This window comes from Canis aureus, chromosome 19, assembly GCF_053574225.1.
Source record: "Canis aureus isolate CA01 chromosome 19, VMU_Caureus_v.1.0, whole genome shotgun sequence".
Classification (NCBI taxonomy): domain Eukaryota; kingdom Metazoa; phylum Chordata; class Mammalia; order Carnivora; family Canidae; genus Canis; species Canis aureus.
In genome coordinates, this window is record NC_135629.1 from 30893199 (window position 1) to 30912884 (window position 19686).

General features: G+C 38.6%; 1 protein-coding gene, 2 long non-coding RNA genes and 1 pseudogene across 17 annotated transcripts in view; 3 read left to right on the plus strand and 1 right to left on the minus strand.

Annotated features, from left to right (window-relative positions):
* The window catches only part of LOC144289826 (uncharacterized), a 41218-nt gene extending 29956 nt beyond the window's left edge, over positions 1-11262 (minus strand). For both annotated transcript variants that reach the window (XR_013357802.1, XR_013357801.1), the window contains exon 1: positions 11106-11262. This is a non-coding gene — a long non-coding RNA (uncharacterized LOC144289826). The remainder of the gene's footprint in view (positions 1-11105) is intronic.
* FHIT (fragile histidine triad diadenosine triphosphatase) overlaps positions 1-19686 on the plus strand; it is a 1383460-nt gene that overhangs the window by 78710 nt on the left and 1285064 nt on the right. The window lies entirely within an intron of this gene.
* On the plus strand, positions 11323-12932 carry LOC144291238 (uncharacterized). The gene is made up of 2 exons (XR_013358558.1): positions 11323-11953; positions 12166-12932. It is a non-coding gene; the product is annotated as an uncharacterized LOC144291238 (long non-coding RNA).
* LOC144289825 (dynein light chain 1, cytoplasmic pseudogene) lies at positions 18613-19073 on the plus strand (annotated as a pseudogene).

Genomic DNA, 19686 nt, shown 5'->3' on the forward strand with positions numbered 1-19686 from the left:
GTAAAGGAAAGAGAAAAGGGAAGTGAGTTACAATAAACAAAATATTTTGGTGTAAATGGCAAAGCACAGCTCCACTTGAAGACAGTGAATCAGTTGATTGCTTTATCTACTTGATCTGAATAAAATTGGATCTAAGAGAAGATTTAGAAGCTATTCTGTGGAAGAAGTACAGAAATGGAAGAAGAGAGGTATGGGAACACTAGAATAAAAACTAGTTTTGGGAGAAAGAATGACATGTGATGAGAAAAAGAGGGAAATAAATGTAGTTGAAGTAGGGCTCACATGCTGAGATTAATTACACAGCTTTGAGGTAGAGACCATAAGCAAGTCTGGCCTTCCTGGAAATTAGTTGGACTTATTTGTACGGCAAGTTGCAAAATAATTCTGTTATGATGAGAGACCAAGGAGTATCGAAGAATCACAAGAATACCTCTAATATTGAAATCCTTCCTCAGCTTGTGGCATATATTTGGTCTCTAGTTCTTAAAAAGCCTGTTAGTAGGCAACAGGGAATAGGAAATGGATTGGAAAAAGAAACAGTAATATAAAAAGTCATAAAGAAGTTGTGTGGGAGACCTCTAGGGACAGTTTCAGTGTAAGACGGAGAAACAAGAGGCAAATCCAAAGTAAGTAAATAATTTTAATCAGTAATTTTTACAATACAGATTTTTTTTTATCACCGTGCTGCAGAATTTTTAAAAGGTATATATTATGCCAATAAAATGAAATATTTAAAGATGCTCTCAATGAATACATTTTGGAATATCCCCAGGTGTCATGGGTCATGGCCAACTTAATACTATTTGCTGCTTAGCCTATTTTTCTCTTACATATTTGCATGGGACAGATACCAATGCAGACTAATGCCATTGTGTTTTATATTGGTAGACTGAGTCTCATAAGCCCTGCTGCTGTCAATGTTGTGATTTTTCTGAAATAGTGAACAATTGGTAAAGGGCTGAACAAAAAAGTACAGTCTTCCTTTGGTATGCATGTCAGTTTCATGCCTGAAAAATTCAATGAAAATTAAAAACGTGCAAAAAATATATAAAGCAGATAACCATAAATTGTTTTTCTTCTACCTGTGTGAATGTCTGGTGGGACATGTGAAAGTCATGAGGCACAGGAAACCATTTTTCATTGTGTGGGCCTATCCTGTACATCTAGCATCTCTGGAGACCTTCAGAGAGTCACACTCCCCATTGGTGAGATAGCCCCTCACAATTCCAAAAAAATCACCTTAGAGGACGATATCCACCCCAATGAGAACTACCAATGTAAAAGCTTTCAGAGAGCTCTGCATTTTACCTCTTTACAGCACACTTCTAATAATTTGATCCTTGCCTCTTGTTCTCTGGCAAATTGAAGGTCCCATAAGTCCAGAGATGGTTGAACCATTTACCGTTGTATTCCCTATGTCTGGGGCAATGGCAAACACACCAAAGACTTTCACAAATCATTTACTGAATGCACAAAAAGACCTTAGCTTCTTAGGTTCCATTTAGTTACCTTTTTCAGTCCATTGGAGAGGGTTGGAGGTGACACCTCACTAGATAAAGAGTACCCACTTGGCTAGGACTGGAGTCTTAGTTTACTTGGGAGAGTCTCAGTTTATATCAGTTGCCTCTGCATCTTGTCTAGGTTAGCATTTATCCTGAATATGCAGATAGCGGGGGTTCAGATCATCACCCCAAAATATGTCACTTTGGCATATTGATTATTTTGAATTAAAGATACTTTAATAAATTGCCAGTTCAAGGGGGATACTCTGCCCCTCTTTAGTCCTGAAAGTAGTAGATCATCTCTGCTATAAAAGGTATCTGTTCTGTACAACATGGGTACAGGGATCCTTATGATTATCTATAGGGAACTTAGGGCCAAGAAGGCTATATTAACAAACCTTGTTAAGACAGAACCCGTATTTTCCTAGTTACTTCTTCATGATTTACAACCTATAGGCCAAACCCTTTTGTCATATCAATTCTTCACATATTTATTGTTTCTTCATCTAAAAGATAAAAGTTTCCTCTCTGGTAACTTCTTTGGGTCTTTATTCTCTTGTAAAGGCTCTCATAAACATGTAAAAAGTCACTGAAGTTTATATTTTATTGAAGTTTTATTTTCTCTTGTCAATCTATCTTAGACACCCAAAGAAGGTGGAGGAAGAAAGGAGGATTTTTCCTCCCCTACGACACACACACACACACACACACACACACACACACACACGCAAACACACAAAAACACACGTCCATATTTTAAATAAAAATAATTTTATTTTTGGAAACTATTTTGGAATAGGACTATTTTTTAAATGTCTTCCACTATAATAAAATCCAACTTGTAAATGAGCAAGTAAATATTTTAAAATTTAAGTAATATTGGGGTGCCTGGGTGGCTCATTTGGTTAGGCCTCTGACTCTTGGTTTTGACTCAGGTCGTGATCTCAGGGTTGTGAGATTGAACCTCACATGGGCTCTATGACCAGCGCAGAGTTTGCTTGGTATTCTTTCTCTCCTTCTCCCTCTGTGTCTCGCCCTGCTTGCAATCTCTCTGTCTCTAAAATAAATAAATAAATAAGTAAATAAATAAATATCATAAAATCTTTTTACAAAATTAAATAATATTTATTTTTAGCACCCCTTTTAGTCTCAGTTTTTCAGTCTGGAGGATAATTTATAGCCATCCTATCTGTGATTCTTAGCAACATGATGACAAGATTGTATTTGTCATCATCCCTAGAGAAAACCCTTCTTTTCCCTAGCATAGGCTAGATACCATGGACATGTCATCTAGGACTCCACATCCACTGGTCCCATTTCAGTGGTTTCTCAGTTCCCTAACTTTTTTCCCTGAATGGTGATGACCTTTCAGCTCTGACATATTGGCCTCTTGATTATTTGATAGGTTTACTTTTAACTTTATAATTATACTTCTTTCTCCATTATTCTTTCAGCTAGAGAGAAGTTTTAATTGTTAAAACTAAAAATTGAAATCATGTTCCTATGGCAAATTTCATCCCTTTGGAAATCTTTCCATTGGAAGCAACGAAGTTTCAGGAGGAGGAGCAATAAGTATTTTTCTAGGGTCCCAGCAAGGTTTATAATTCTTTTATCTTGGTTTGAACTCTGCATCTGGGAGCATAAAATTGTTACAAATTTATGCTTTGAGTTTTGTACGTTCCCTTTCTCTTAGATTGAAACTGTGAAGTTCTGATTTTTAAGTATTTTCTTTTAGTTTAAAATACAATGGCCATAAAAAAATACTAGATCTCACTTTAAAATTAAAAATTTTATGTCATATATTTCTTTTGTAAGATTTAATCTGAGAGAAAATAGTATATATGCCTACAAAAAAGACTTGCACAAGGATGTTCATAGCAGCTTATCATAATAGCCCAAGATGTGAGAAAATCCAATGTCTCTCAGTGGGTGAACAAGTAAACAATTGTGGTGTGTAGTCATACAATGGGTTACTACTCAGCAATAAAGGGTAACAACTGATATATACAACAGTATGAGTGCATCTCAAAAACATTATGTTGACAAAAGAAGCCACAAACTTCAGAAGAGTCTACACTGTGTGATTCTACTTATATAAAACTCAAGAACCAGACTTAATGAATCAATGGTGATAGAAGATAGAAACATGGAAGGATAGAAAGCTATTGCCTGGAAAAGATCACAAGGGAACTTTCTGGAAATAAATTTATATCTTGTTTTTGGTGGAGGATCCTTGAGCTTATACATATGAAGATGTCAAGGAGCTGTAGACTTAAGATTTGCATATTCTATTGTATGTAAATCATTCCTCTAACAGAGAAGAAAAATACATATAAAGTTGCTTTTTCATTAAAAAGTGATGTGTGTTTGTTTAGAAAAGTGAATAAAAGTCCAAAGACATTAAATTATTCATAGTCTCATCGCATAAATAATTTGGTTAATTTTTTCCTGTCTTTTGACCAGGCATTGATTTCCCCCACACACTGCCCCTTTTCTTCCCTCTATCCCTCTTTTCCCCTCTTTCTCTCTTTTTGACATATTTAATGCTTGAATTTAACTGGACTTCCAAATTTGGGAATAATTCTTTCTGAGAGAAAAGGATTTCCAGAGGGCACTTTTTGTTCATTTATGAAGTCACATCCATGACAGATAGCCTTCACATTAAAAAAAAAAAGTTTCATAAATATACTAAGTGATAAGAGCAAAGGTAGCTAGAAAGAACCTGGGATTTTCTATTTTATTAATTTTACTTTATTATTTTATTTTGTTTATTATTATTTTAAATATTTTATTTATTCAGGAGAGACATAGGAAGAGACATAGGCAGAGGGGGACGCAGGCTCTCTGTGGGGAGCCTGATGCAGAACCCGATTCTGGGACCCCGGGATCATGCCTTGAGCTGAAGGCAAATGCTCAACCACTGAGTCACCCAGCTGCCCTGAACCTGAGATTTTTTAATTTTTTCTTTTCTAAAGGGAAAAAAATCACTGGCTCTTCTGTAAATGAATAATAAATTTCCCTGATTCTCCGTATCTTTTTGTTTATGTTTTTCTGTTCACTGATCTTATATTGTACTTGTAAGCAGGGTTGCTGCCATAGATGAATCATTCTAAACTCATGGATGTAAATAATATTTTATATGCTTTTATATATTTAAAGTTCTTCAAATTTTAATCAATTTTTTCTAGTCTTCAGAGAATAGCCATGAAGGACTCGGTGTTACGAAATTTGGGGGTATTGTGCAGCCTTACAATTCATCACACACTGTTCTTAAAATTCATATTTCAGCATATTAAAATTGGATCCCAAGATCCTTTGTGGAAGAGCCTTGGCACCCTGACTCACCTTATATTGAGCCAACATGACAGAAAAATACATCATTTTTCTCTACCGTGAAAGGAAACAAGTGTGAAAATAATGGGAAAGATGTGCAGTTTAAAACAAAGCAACATAATTTGCACTGTGAGTTGCTTAATGTATTATATAGTTATTATCTCACTTAAGCTCCCCAGGTAATATAATTGCTAATATTAAAAAATCTGTTTTGTTTTGTCACCTCAACAGAACATTTTGCCTTGAGACTTAATTAATGCATTTCTCTCTTAAGCATGTGTTTTAGACACAATGGGTGTACCCTTAAATAACCTTCAGGAACACTACACATTTATGCACTGTTTTGAGAGGCAGAAAACAACCATAAAAAGAACTTGGCACTCTATATTCTCTCTGTAACCAGAAGAGAAGAGTTTTGTTGGAATCATCTTTATTAGAGGCAGCTGTCAGTATGGATTTTTTCCCCCTGGATGAAAACAAAAGGTGTTACAGAGGAATGTACATAAAGATAGCACCCATGAGGCATTAGGATAAATAAAAGTAGGCAATATTAATGATGCTCATTAGCAGATGTCACTGTTGGGGATGAAGTAAATTCTATGCCAAAGTGTTTCATATATTACACTTTTCAAAACTGTCAACTTTTTGACTTTGATGTATGTTCACGTGAATGGTTTTAATAAGTTCCTACAACCCTTTCTTTGCATATGCCCTGAAGAATTCTGTGGAATCGCTGGCAGCAATATCACAAAGACATTTTTGCCAAATGATTGGTGCTTTACTTGGAAATGTGAAGGCTCAGATCATTACATTCCCACTTACTCGTGGTGCAAATATTTGTCTAAGAATTAGTTAAAAAATACTGTATGACCAAATTGATTTTATAGTTTAAAGCAATCTTCCACAGGCTGTTGCCTGTATAACTAATAGAATTACGTATGCATAAAACTGCTTTTACTGTAGAAGCCAAAATGCAGAATAATAGCTTGTCAAACTGTCATTTGCAAGTGAGATCATAGATTTTATAGTCCAAATTAGGTTGTGTTCTTTTCCTTTTTGTCAGGTCATATTCTAATAACCATATTGTGCACTAAACCCTGTGATTATCCCAACACTTGACAGATGGTAGGCTGTTAATTTGTATGTAAGAGACAGTGATTGCCAGCACCCTAGCAGTATTCAACAAAATATGAAATGTCAAAATCCACTTTTGGTTACGTTTTGCTTGACTTCATTTTAGCAAAGTAATGCTAGGCAGAAGAGTTTTAGTAGCTTAGCATGTTTACTTTTACTATACCGAATGGTTTTACTAACTTCTAGAAATAGAAAGAATTAAGGAAGAAGTAATTTTTCTTGTTGATGTTGTTCTTTCCACTTTCCTATGGAGAGTGTAGTGGTCATTAGGCTAAGGGGTTAATTGAAGGGGCTGCCATGAGAGCTGGGAGCAGACAAAATTTAATTGCTCAATATTGAAGATAATTGTTGCATAAGAGTAGCATACACTAATGTTTGGAAGTATAGTGGGGGTCAAAATAATTTAAAAGTTTAAGTTAAAAGTGCATTGGCAAATCCACTAAAAAACTATTAGAACTAATAAACGAGTTCAGCAATGTGGCAAGATATAAGATCAATATACAAAAATCAATTTTATTTCTGTACACTGGCAATGAAAAATCTCCAAATGATACTATGAAAACAATCCCACTTATAACAGTAGCAAAAAAAAAAATGCATAGAAATAAACATGACACAGGAAGTAAGGAAGTACAAGACTGATATACTAAAAACTGTAAAATATTGTTGAAAGGGATTAAAGAATGAATAAATGGAAATATATCCTATATGTATGGATCAGAAAACTTTGTTCCAAATAATCCACAGCCTCAACATAATCCTTTTCAAGTCCCAGGTGTTTTTTTTTCTTTGGAAGTGAACAAACTGATCCTAAAATTCCTATAGAACTGCAAGGGACCCAGAATACCCAAAACAATCTTGAAAAAGAAGAAGAAAGTTGTAGGACTCTCATTACCTGACTTCAGAACTTACTAGAAAACTGTAGTAATCAAGTTTATGTGATACTAATGTAAGAATAAATTAACAGAATAGAATTGAGAGTCCAGAAATAAACCCTCATGTTTATGGTAATTTGTTTTTTGACAAGAGTGCCAAGACAGTTCAATGGGGGAAACAGTCTTTTCAACAAGCGTTGACAGGACAACTGGATATACACATGCAAAAAAAATGAATTTAGACTTCTACCTCACAGTTAGTCAAAATGCATCACAGACCTAAATGTAAGAACTAATATTTAAAGCTCCTAGGATAAAATAAGAGTTAATTTTTGTGACCTTAGGTTAGGTTCCTTAGATCTAACACCAAAAGCACAGATAACAAAATACAAAATCAATAATTTGATTTCATTGAAATTAAAACTTTTGTCAGAGGACACCATCAAGCAATTGAAAAAATGGCCCATGGATGAAAGAAAATCATATATTTGACAAGAGACTTTGTATACATGCGTAAAAACTTACAGCTCCAGAATAGAAAGACAAATAGTCCAATTGAAAAATGGGCGAAGGACCTGATGAAACAATTTTCTGAAGAAGGTATACAAATGGTTAATAAGCACGTGAAAACATCCCCAACAATTTTCATCATTGAGGAAAGCAAATCAAATCAAAACCATAATTAAATACCACTTTTAGGGCAGCCTGGGTGGCTCAGCAGTTTAGCACTGCCTTCAGTCCAGGGTGTGATCCTGGGGACCCAGGATCGAGTCCCATGCTGGGCTCCCTGCATGAGCCTGCTTCTCCCTCTACCTGTGTCTCTGTGCCTCTCTCTCTCTCTCTCTCTCATGAATAAATAAAATCTTAAAAAAAAATAAGATAAAAATATAAATACCACTTTTATGTGCACCAAAACAGCTAGCATAAAATTAACAATGGCAAATTTTGGTGAGGATATGGAGAAATTAGAACTTTCATGTGTTGTTGGTAGGATTGTAAAGTGATATGGCCACTTTGGAAAACTGTTTATCATTCCCAAAAGGTTAAACATAGAATTATATAATGACCCAGCAATTCCACACCTAGGTCATTTGCAATCCTTGTTATACCCAAGAGAACTGAAAACCTATATCTACACAAAACCTTATACATTAATGTTCATACAACATTATTCATAATAGCCAAAAAAAAAAAAAAGTAGAAAGAATCCAAATGTCCAATTACAATGAAAGGAAACAAATGTGGTATATCCATACAGTGGAATGTTATTCAATCTTAAAAAAGAATTAAGTATTGATACATGCTACAACATGAATTTACCTTGAAAATATGCTAAGTGAGAAAAGCCAGTCACAAAAGCCGCATGCTATATGATTCCATTGATATGAAATGGGAACCTACTCTATGGATTTGTCTATTCTGGACATTTCACTTTAATAGATGTAGTTAATATTTTGCCTTTTTGCGTGTGCTATGCCTCAAATATCAATTCTTCCTTCTCTTTCTTTCTTTCCTTTCCTTTCTTTCCTCTTCTTTTTAAAAATATTTTATTTACTTATTCATGAGAGACACAGAGAGACAGAGAGGGAGAGGCAGAGACACAGGCAGAGGAAGAAGTAGGCTCCCCACAAGGAGCAGGATGTGGAACACCATCCTGGATCCTGGGATCGCACCCTGAGCCAAAGGCATATGCTCAACCGCTGAGCCACCCAGGCGTCCTGAATATGGTTTTTAAAGGCCAATAGCCTGATTGTATTATTTTTAAACAATTTCTTATTTTTTAACAGCCTAATTTTAAATGTTAACAATTACTCCAGTATATTTGGATCACTCTTTTTGATATGGCATGTTTTAAGAAAATCCTAGTGAAAACAAGGTAATTTATAGAAACTTTGTGGGATAATTTTTCATTTGAAAGAGATTTAAATGTTATAAACATTATTTTTCATTGTCATTTTAAAAAAAGATTTTATTTATTTATTCATGAGAGACATAGAGAGAGGCAGAAACACAGGCAGAGGGAGAAGCAGGCTCCATGCAGGGAGCCCGATGTGGAACTCGATCCCCGGACTCCAGGATCATGCCCTGGGCTGAAGGCAGGCGCTAAACCACTGAACCACCCAGGGATTCCCTCATTGTCATTTTTATAGGAATCATTTTTTTATGGTTGCAGATCTTTTCATATTGTCACCCAATAAGGTATTGAAGCATAATACAAGAATTTCATAGATGGACTGGAAAATCTCTTGCCCGTTCGTTAAAGGAGGACGAAAGGAAGAGGGCCTTGCTGGGTCAGTTGGTAGAGCTTGTAACTCTAGATCTCAGGGTCAAGAGTTTCATGTTGAGCATGGAACCCACTTAAAATAAATAAATTAAAAATAAAAGAGAAGGAAAGGTAATCACAGCTGGTTAGGAAACCCAGGTATCTTTTTCCCACTTCAGTGATTGGAGTCCCATTCAAACACACCAGTTGCCTTGATTTATTTAGCATGCAGTTCTCAGGAGCACATCCATAGTGGGAATTGATGTAAAATCGCATTGTTCTTAGGTATTGGGGGAGGGGGCAGATACAAGATGAAAGTTTAATACTAAAGCTGCTTTTGACTCAGCAGATTAAACTTTTAATATCAGGGAGAAAAAGGAGAGCAGAAGAGAGCAACCTGGTATTTTCTATGCTAAGAGTGAAACTGAAATGGGAAAAAAAGATATAATCAGAACCCACCACCATTCTATTTCAGCACAGCATGTAATTCTCAGTTTAAAATAAAAAATTTTTAAAGAGAAGGTATTTTAAGATAATATCTACATGAGCCATTTCTGTGAAAAGCTAGTAAAGCTTTCACTCGCCGCCACCCGCCCCCCTACCCCCCCGCCCCTCCCCGAGAAATTGCTTTGCAATTGTGAGGGTGCTGAGTTGCTGGAGGTGGTTTGGTCGTTGCAGATGTGTGAATGAGCTGATCTGCATGAAACCTGAATAGTAAATGAGAGACCCTGGTGGGGCCAGGCTGAACTGTCGTCTCCACAGGGTTGCAGATTTGCACCAGAATGAAGCCCTGGGTAACCAAGCAAGCTATTGCAAGGAGCTGGTTAAAAGCTTAGTAACTTGAGTGTTTTTGAGAACTGACATTGCCATTACAATCCTGAGAAAGCTGGAGTCCACTGTGGGTCACTCAATTGATGAAACTATAAATGACCTCCATTTTTGACAGAATCTGGAGAACATGAAGCAGAGGACATCAGTCTTTGATTTTCTTTCTATCTTCCTTTTTTTTTTGCCAGAAGCTGTAAAAAGGAACTTGAAGCCACATCCAGGCGCGATAGCTTCCTGTGTTCTGTTTCTGAGATACATTCTTCAGGCTTTTGGTGGAATGGCTGGGAGAGGTGTTTGGTATTGACATTCAAATGAAAGAATCAGATATCTCTCCAGGCTACAGAATTTCTTTATCTGACATTGCCACAACAAGCAGATCAGAGGTATTTGTGGTATCCCTCTTGGTTCTTTTATATTCTAACTGCTAAATGAAAGGAGCAACAACTAAAACTTATCTTTGAAAAGGATAAGTCCATTATTGGGGTCTTTGAAGCTTTGACGAGTGAGCACACTGTACTTGGGTAAAGTGCCCTAATAGGTGGAAGGAAGCAAAGACAGCCTTATCAATTTCCCTGTGCAGAAGCAGAACTATTGTCGTCTTTATTAAAAATATGCCTCTGAGCAGGTGGTCCTGTTCTGAATACCTCCAAGAATCTGGGAGTTTCACGTGGCCCTTACTAAAACAGCTTAGGCCGTCTTGAGAGATGTGAACGGAGATCAAATTGCTATGCTGGGAGTGCTCAGTGTGGTGGACAGATTTATTCTCAGATTTTTAAAACTTGAAACTTTGGCAATTATATTAATAAAGATAAGTAAGCTGGTTGACATCAACACATGCATTCTGTTTGTTCTTTGTACATCCGTGTACCTCCCAGAGAGGGCTGTGACCCAGATTCCATAAGCATTCAAGACTTTCATTAGATTAGAATGACATATACTTATCATTAGAGCGTACTAATTAAAGCAGAAAGTGACATTTCAAAGTAATGATGTTCCCTAGTGTCTCAATGTAAAATACTCCCTAGTCTATTTTTAATGACCTAGTATGCTATGTATTTTTAAAATATTATTTTGTTATGAACTTATGTTTTCATTATTGTCAATGGTGGTGATGGCTAACAAGGTAGGGCATTCTTCTAGATGAATAAGGAAGAAGACATTGAAACCTACCAGAGGCTTTGGACTTTGATTGCAGTCACATACTGGGAGAATCCATGCATACTTTAATTTATCCAGCACTTTGTACACTTTCTACTGCTCAAACTCTGTTCTAGGTGCTTGGGATGCCTTGGTTACTAGGACGCAGATGGTTCCTGTCCTCACGGAATTTGCCCCTCCCTTTGATTATGATCAAAGCTTTTCTTTATAGTTCTTTTACATCCTTAGTAGCAGCAGAGAGGATGATGTGTTCAGTACTGCTTATATATACACCCTCATCTGCTATTGCAAACATCAGATATTCTTTGATAAGGGCAGTAGAAGAAAATATCTCCTTACTTATTCTATACATTTTCTCACACTTATTTCACCTAAATTCGGATTATGCATTCAATTACCTACAACTGTATCTGATGCTCCAGTTCTCTGCCTGGTATACTGTTGGTGTGTTCAAGATGCTCATTCTCTTCCCTTCCTCTTCCTCATAGTCACCTAAGTGATAATAGCACTGAACTAGATGGCTCCAGTGTTTACATTGTGAATACTTTGTTTTTAAGTAATCTCTACATCCAATGTGGGGCTCAAACTCCCAACCCCAAGATCAAAAGCATGTTCTACTAATAGAACCAGCCAAGGGCCCCAATCTGTAACATTTTCAAATGTTAGTGAGCCTTGTACTTTGGGTCCTGTTGTGAAAATTTGCAAAACAAGCCAGCTGTCATTGGTTACAATTATATATAAAGAGGAGAGTCACCTTACATCAAGTGGCAAAGTCCTCAGCTCTCACCCAGTTGGGAAGAGAAGAAACATGCCTTTCTCTGCTAACAGAAGCTATGAAGGGACTCTCAAGAGGAGATCAGGTTTTGTTGTTTTTTTTTTTTTTTTAATTTTTATTTATTTATGATAGTCACAGAGAGAGAGAGAGAGAGAGAGGCAGAGACACAGGCAGAGAGAGAAGCAGGCTCCATGCACTGGGAGCCAGATGTGGGATTCGATCCCGGGTCTCCAGGATTGCGCCCTGGGCCAAAGGCAGGCGCCAAACCGCTGCGCCACCCAGGGATCCCGAGATCAGGTTTTGAACAGAGATGAACAGTGCAAAGAATTTCCAAACAAAAACAGGAAAGAGAAAAAGGAAGATTGTTCTTTTTGTGCTGAACTTGCCCATTTCCCATCTACTCATTTTGCCAGGAGTAAAAGCAGTCGGATGATCATCTTTGTTGCTGTCATCATCATCATTATCACCAGTATCATCATCTTGATAGTTGTTTATTAAGCATAGAAATCCCATCAAATAGGTGCCACTTTTACTCAAATTTATGGATAACCAAACCAATTAGTGTGTTTAGGCACCTTGCCTAAAGCTACAGGGCTGGTAAATGACATAGTCAGGACTCCCACCCAGAGATAGTTGTCCCCAACGTGCTCTTGCCCCTTACACTCCGCCACCAATCATTGTCTTGTATAAACAGACATTGAAGGTCTTTAACCTCATAGGTGGTGATGAGTTGAATATTTAGGTTGTCTTTGATTTCACGAGTGAACATTGCCATTTTCTGAGTCCTTTTTTAGATGAATTTTCTAAAATGAATTCCGGGCCTTCCAGTGACTGTATTCAGTGATGGTGGCTGATTTTAGGCTGCTCTTGCTCTTCAAATCCACTTAAAGTACCAGCATTCCTTAAAGTTGTATGTATGTATATATCGCAACCTTACTTGAATGATTATGAAGCCACATACACATGAGCTGGGATTTTCACCATTTGCAAGTGAGACTGTTCTGCATGCTATGAGCAGCATTTATTGTAATGTCTATTAAATGCATACCCTGCTATTCAAATTCTTTAGAGAAACCTTGGCTATTTATTTATTTTCCTGCCTGCTTCTGGAAATGTTTGGAGGTAGTTACTCTAGTGTATTTTACTTATCATTGCAAGCTAGAAATTCAAAGGCAGAATATTTTTATGAAAGAGAGTAGTATTAAGATCTTGATACTAGTCCTGGAATTGGTTTCTTGAAACACTAGAAATGGTGATTTAAGGTCTAGAATGAGTTCTTGCTTCAAGTATCTATCTGGCTACTTGCTACATAGTAGTGACCTTGGGCAAGGCTAATGGCTTTGGGTGCCTCAGTTTCTTAATATGTAAAATGAGGAGGTAATAAAAGTACCTCATCATTGTGAGAGTTACCTAAGATAGTGCTTGTAAGACACTTGGCGTAGTGTCTGGTATCCAGGGAGTGCCAAATAAATGTGATGATGTTGGAGGTGGTGATGGTGAAAGAAATAAGGTATGCTGCTTCATTTCTTCCAATGAAATCTTATATGAAAGCTAATTATGTGAATCTGATTAGTATTCTGGTTGGGTGGGTACAGAGCTTACCTTATCTGGCACTGCCACAGAGGAACGGTGCTCAAATGTGTCCACACAAACAGTTTAGAGATGTTGATTCTTGGTTTGAAATCAGGAAAGCAAGTGACAGCAGGCAGTGGTATGGTAGAGGAAGCACCATGGGCAAGGAGCTAGCTGATTTGGGTTTAATTAGGGCTCTGTTGCTTCAGCTTGCATGATCCTAGGCAACTGTCATAAGCTTTCTGAGCCTCAGTTTCTTCTGTGAAATGATGACAGCAATACGTACCCACCAGGGCTGTTTTGAAAACTGCAGGAGCTAACATGTTGTGAAGGGACTTTAAAGACGTACTGGTTTACAAATCTAGTTTTTGTTGGGGGGATTTTACTAGGATAGCAAAAATTTGATACAGAGCTGCCAGTGGGACTTTATGGGCTAGGTTAGAGCCTAAGGCTGTGGTGACTTTTTTTCTGTTTCAAAGATGCAGTTTCCCCAGGCAGACCTCATTTACTTGGAAATTCTGGAGTGGCAACAGCATACTTTGAATCAAATGGTTAATTGTCTTTGGAGGCCTTGCCTAGGTTCTTTAAGGCCTGGCTGCAAGGAAGGAATCCCTGTGTGACAATAGATTTAGTGGGGTATAAATCTACCTAACTAGCAGCTGGATAGGAGCTGATGAGGGGTGGCCCCAGAGTCGAGCCACATTAGCCGAGTTAGAAGGATGTGCTGGCTTCCACTTCAAGCCACGGGGCCCTGCAGCAAACTGCAGGGAAGCAATAGCAGCCTGTGGTGTGGCCTGTTGTGCCACCGTCACTCTTGTCAGTGTCACCATCATCACCATTAAGCTTTATTAAGTGCTGGCGTGTGGAGCTCCCTTAGGTGCCGTTGTAGACAGATAGGCAGCTATGTGTTGTAGATGAGAGCCTCATGCAGGCCGTGAGGGGAAGCGCCCCGGCTGTAATCCAAAGCAGGCCCACAGATGTGGCTGCATGGGCAGATGAGGGGATAGTAGTGGCTACAGTAGGCTTTTGCCTGTGGTGTGGGCTTAGACCATGGCCCTGTTCTCTGAAAACTGCCCTGACTCTCCCCTTCAAGGGTGAGCCATGGCAGTCATGTTTTACTGTTTAACTTGGCTTCCATGGCCATATCTCAGTGGATCAAGGATGCACAGCCCACTCAAGATGGGCCAGTCAGATTGTCTCTCCCAGAAGGTGAATTTGGGTCTAAGGCATTTGTAGTTACGCTGGATACGTAGGTGAATTTGGGAACCATGGAAAGCCAGTCTTGGATTAATTTCATCATCCTCATAGCAGCCCTGTGATGGTAGATCTCCTTATTCCCATTTTATAGAAGAAGAAACTGATTTACAGAGAGGTTAATTAATTTATCCAAGATCATATTGTTGGGTAGTGGCAGGACCAGGCAAGAACCCAGGTGGTATGATCTCAGGCCTTCAGCCGCTATACTAACTGTCATTCTGAGAAATAGGGAGAAAGACAACGGGCCTATGGAAAGATGAGAGATGCAGGTTAAGTGACTGTGAGGTGGGAGGGGGTGCAGAGGGAGGATAATCAGGCTGATTGATTAAGAGACAAGCTGCCTTGATTCTCTAAGCTTTCTGGCTCCAGGGTCCAGACCTTAGTGATTGCACTTCCCACGGCTGGGCTTTGAGAAGTATCTTTCTTTGTCTCCTTACAAATAAATTCCCTTTTTGGTGCACAAAGTAGTTTCAATGGATGTCTATTACTTGCAACCAAAAAAGTCTTGATGAAGTGACCACACTCACAATTTGTTAAATAGGACCTTGGGTCATCCATTGGCCTCTGTGACCCCAGGTACCTTTACGTTATCTGTAGATGGTGTGTAGGCTGGTGGAAGAGAGAGACGGTAAACCAGTGAATGGAACATAGTGTGACAGACTCTCTGAGAGATCTAAGCATAAGTTGTTCTAGAAACACAGATGTGGGGCAAACAAATGAGATTGGTGTAGGGCATGGAGAATCAGGGATGCCTTGTCAGGAGACATTTTAGCTGTTTCTGAAGAATTTAGCTCTTGAAGAATGGGTGGGAGGAAGGGTATTCCAGGTAGTGAGCATGATATGTGCAGGGGGAAAAAAAGAAAGAACAAAATGGAAAGTGAGATCTATAATACATTTTGGGAAAGACAAGTAATTAAGTCTGATGGAGAAGAAGGAAGGAGGAGGGACAGGATATGCAACTGGCATTCCTGGCTGGACCAGATCTCCAAGCCATGGAGTTTGAACCTTATCCTGTATGCCAATGATTCATTGCCTGCCAGGTACCTTCCCTCCCTCCAACATGAAGATATTGATAGCTTTTGAAATGGAAAAGATGACACTTTGACATTAGACAGTTTTAGGAAAAACACCACCATATGCAGAATTCTAACATCCCACACTACTGTTTTCATCTTTGCACATTATCAACATTATAGTTGTCCTCAAACATGCCTATTTTTATACATGGTCACAGTGCATCTATGTATGATTTTTGCTTCCCAGTAGATCAAAAAGATTTTCTATGTTTCTACGTTGGCCTTTCCTAATTATTATAACAGCATGCTACAGACACAGGGTTTTCTGGATCCACACATAGCTCCCGCCAATGTATGAGGTTATGGTGCAGCAAATACATATGACTGGAAGATTCCTGCTTTTGAGCAACTTAGGATCTGATGGAATACTTGTGCTGAAGTATGTAACCATATACAGTTTAAAGCATGTGGCTTTAATATGATTTTATGAAAAATGTATTCAGTTCTTTGAGGATCGATAGAGGGGTTTTTCTAATCCCTTCCTTCTGTGCTCACTGTCCCCTTGCCCTCCGCCCCCATCAGGAATGCTCTGTGGCCAACAAATGGCCATATCATCACATGCTTCTTTAGTTCATGTGCTCCTTACCTAGTGTCTTTTTCTTTTATTTATTTATTTATTTATTTATTTATTTATTTATTTATTTTCCTAGTGTCTTTTTCATATCTTATGCTCTAAGTACCCTGGAAGCCATTTGATGGTTAGCCATAAACAGGCTCCAAATCAAGCTCTTGAGCCGAGTTAATTTGATTATGAAACATTATCTTGATTGTGGCAAGCGTCCAGTTGTCATCTTTTTAATGATACAGGCCTCCACAGCCTAAACTAATTATAAACCAGCTCCATTCCAGGGAGGGCAGCGTTGCCTAACCAGCCTCTGCAAGCCAGACCCGAGTGTGTCAGTGATGTGAACACATCTGCTTTTCCTTCCTCTGGCCTTCTGTGGATATCAGCCATGTCATTTCTCTCTCCCTCCCTGCTCTTTTGTTAAGGAAAATAGGGGGTGATTGGCCAAAATTGCTCTTTAAATTAAATTTTGGCTCCTACCTCCAGCATGATTATGAACTTCTAGATTAAAGATGCAGATAATTTTGCAATCAGATTTACATTTTCATGTGTAATGAGTTTAAAAGTCTTTACATGCTTTAGCTTCCCCCTTTGTGATGCTTTTTGTTGACTTACTTTAGCTCTGTAGTCTGAGTGGTATTTTGTTGTTGGTTTTTACTTCAGTCTCCGTCTCTAATGGTCCCTATTTTCTTCATTTCTAGTCTTGTATAATTGTAGAAAATAGATTGATCATTTGGTATATATAAAAAAAATTAAAGAAGTTCATTCCATAGAGTTTAGAAATATTTTATTGTCCACATAATGAAGACATGGATGGGGAAGCTAACCAAACTATATTCTCTGGAAATCCTCATATCTTGTTTTATCTTGTGTATGTGTGTGTATCTGTGTTTAGACACAAGTATGCAAGTGTGGATTGTTGACACACATACTTGAAATAGGTTGTTATTCCATAGATTTTAAACATTTAGAAAACTCTCTTAGCTTCAGTTTCTTAACTTGTAAAATAGGAACGATGACAGTTCTTACAATACATGGTTGTAGGGATAATTCATTTGATGCTGCTGCAAAGTGCCTGCCCCATAACAAATACTCAGTAAGTATCAGCAGTTAATATCATGGCTCTTGTCCTGTGGGAATGAAAGCCTTCTTCATGATCTCAATTTTTAGCTACTAATAAGTCCCTAAGTTCATCCCTTCATAAAGAGGCCAGAAGCATTGCCAAAAAGCTTAAACCTTGGAAGAATTACCCAAGCCATTTTCTCCAGCATCCCTTGCCTCCTTAAGCAGCCTAGGTTGAAAGATTTATCATTTCTGCATAGTTCTCACCAATAACATCTTTGTGGCTGATTCCCCTGGTAGCAATTGTCACAGCTCATCATCTCTGATTTCAGCTACAACTGTGGTAACCAGTTTTGTCCCAGTCAGCTTCCCAGCTGTAGCATCTGATGTGTGCCTTTTCTGCTTCCTTCCCAGGACCCTCTCTCAGGCTACGAGCCTGCCAAGCCTGGGCCAAAGAGGAACCTGGAAGTGTGGGGGAAGTAACTGCCCTCAGGGGCTCCCATCAATCCCTGGGATTTGAACATGTGAATACATGCTCCATCCTTTCATTCTTAGGTGCATAATTCTGTATGCATTCTTAGGAGGTCCTGGCCAATCAAAACCCTTGCTCTCGGTGGCAAACTTGATAACATACCCTTCCATTGGTTTTAATCCTTCCCTGTCTTTCTGTATTCCCTCATCCTTACTTCCTGGAATCATCTTCTAATTAAACTTCTGCACCCAAGCTCTCATCTCAGGTTCTGCCTTCAGGGAAACTCAACCCAATACAGCCTTGAAGTCTCCTGCCTCCATAGTATTTCTTTAATCTGTAATCGTTAGGCTTGGATCATTTCTCTTTCCTTTCTAGCCCAGAAGGAGGAGAGATCTCATGGATTTTCAAGGTCAGACTCTTTCTCTTTGATCTTCATCCTGTCCCCTCTTAAATCTTCTGTCCCACAGACCATCATAATTTCTTTACTGCTACACCTCTAATGTAGAGTGCTTGGCCCATAGTAAGAGCTAATTAAATGAGTAAGAGAATGAATTAATCCCTTTCTCTTGGATGTTTTTCAGTCTTCTTCTCTCCACCCATGTTGTTCTCATCTTATATTGTTCTTTTAGCCTTTCTTTGGAGGCTTTCTTTAGCGACCGTAGCTCCAGCCAGGTTTGAGCATCGCCAGCCCCTCCCCCAGGAGACCGTTGCAGTTGGCCGCCCCCTGCTCCTTGGTAACCATGTGCAACCAAAAGGCCGTGATAAAAACGCTGATATGTCGGAGGAGATGCAACAGGACTCGGTGGAGTGTGTGACTCAGGCATTGGAGAAATATAACATAGAGAAGGATGTTGCGGCCCATATTAAGAAGGAGTTTGACAAGAAGTACAACCCCACCTGGCACTGCATTGTGGGGAGGAACTTCAGTAGTTATGTGACACATGAAACCAAACACTTCATCTACTTCTACCTGGGCCAAGTGGCCATTCTTCTGTTCAAATCTGGTTGAAAGCATGGACTGTGTCACACACCCAGTGATCCATCCAAAACTAAGGACTGCAGCCTAAATTCCAAATACCAGAGACTGAAATCTTCAGCCTTGCCTGGGGGAACACCTCGAGCTTTGAAACTTTATTGTGTTGTTTTGTACAGGGCATTCTCTGTACGAATTTGTTGTGGTTATAAAACAATTAGTAAAACAGCTTACATTTGTATTTATTTTCTATTCCATACCTCTACCTCATGTTTTTTTCTCCTCAAAATCCATTCCTTTTCAAATAAATCTATTGGAGAAAAAAAAAAGAAAAAGAAAAAAAAGGGTCTTTTGCCTTGGAAGGAGACATCATTGCCTGATCACAGAACCCACCTCTTTATTACTCCTGCTAGCCACCTCCTAATGCCTTGGAGTATCGGAACTTGTCAAACATCCTTTCTATCTTGAACTCTGCCTTGCTTGGTCTCTTGAAATCTACCTCTCTCCTGGTCCTCTCCCAGCTCTCAAACTTTTCTTTCCAAGAATTTTTGTTGTCTCATTTAGCTGATTCTACATTTGGCTTTTTTCAAGGGTTCCACCTTTGGGCCTCTTCTTTTTGGAGTTGCATAGTCAACTTGAGTAAATCGGTTACTATTTCTTCAGCCTGGTGGATAGCTCCTAAATCTGTAATCTCCAGATTGACTCTCCTGAGTCGAAAGCTGTTGAGAATCTCCATCTGGAATTCTTGCAGGTATTTCTAAGTCCCCATGTTCAAGCTGGGATTCATTTTCTTCTCACCATTTTCATTTTTTCCTCATTTTTTGTACCCTTAGTTCATGGG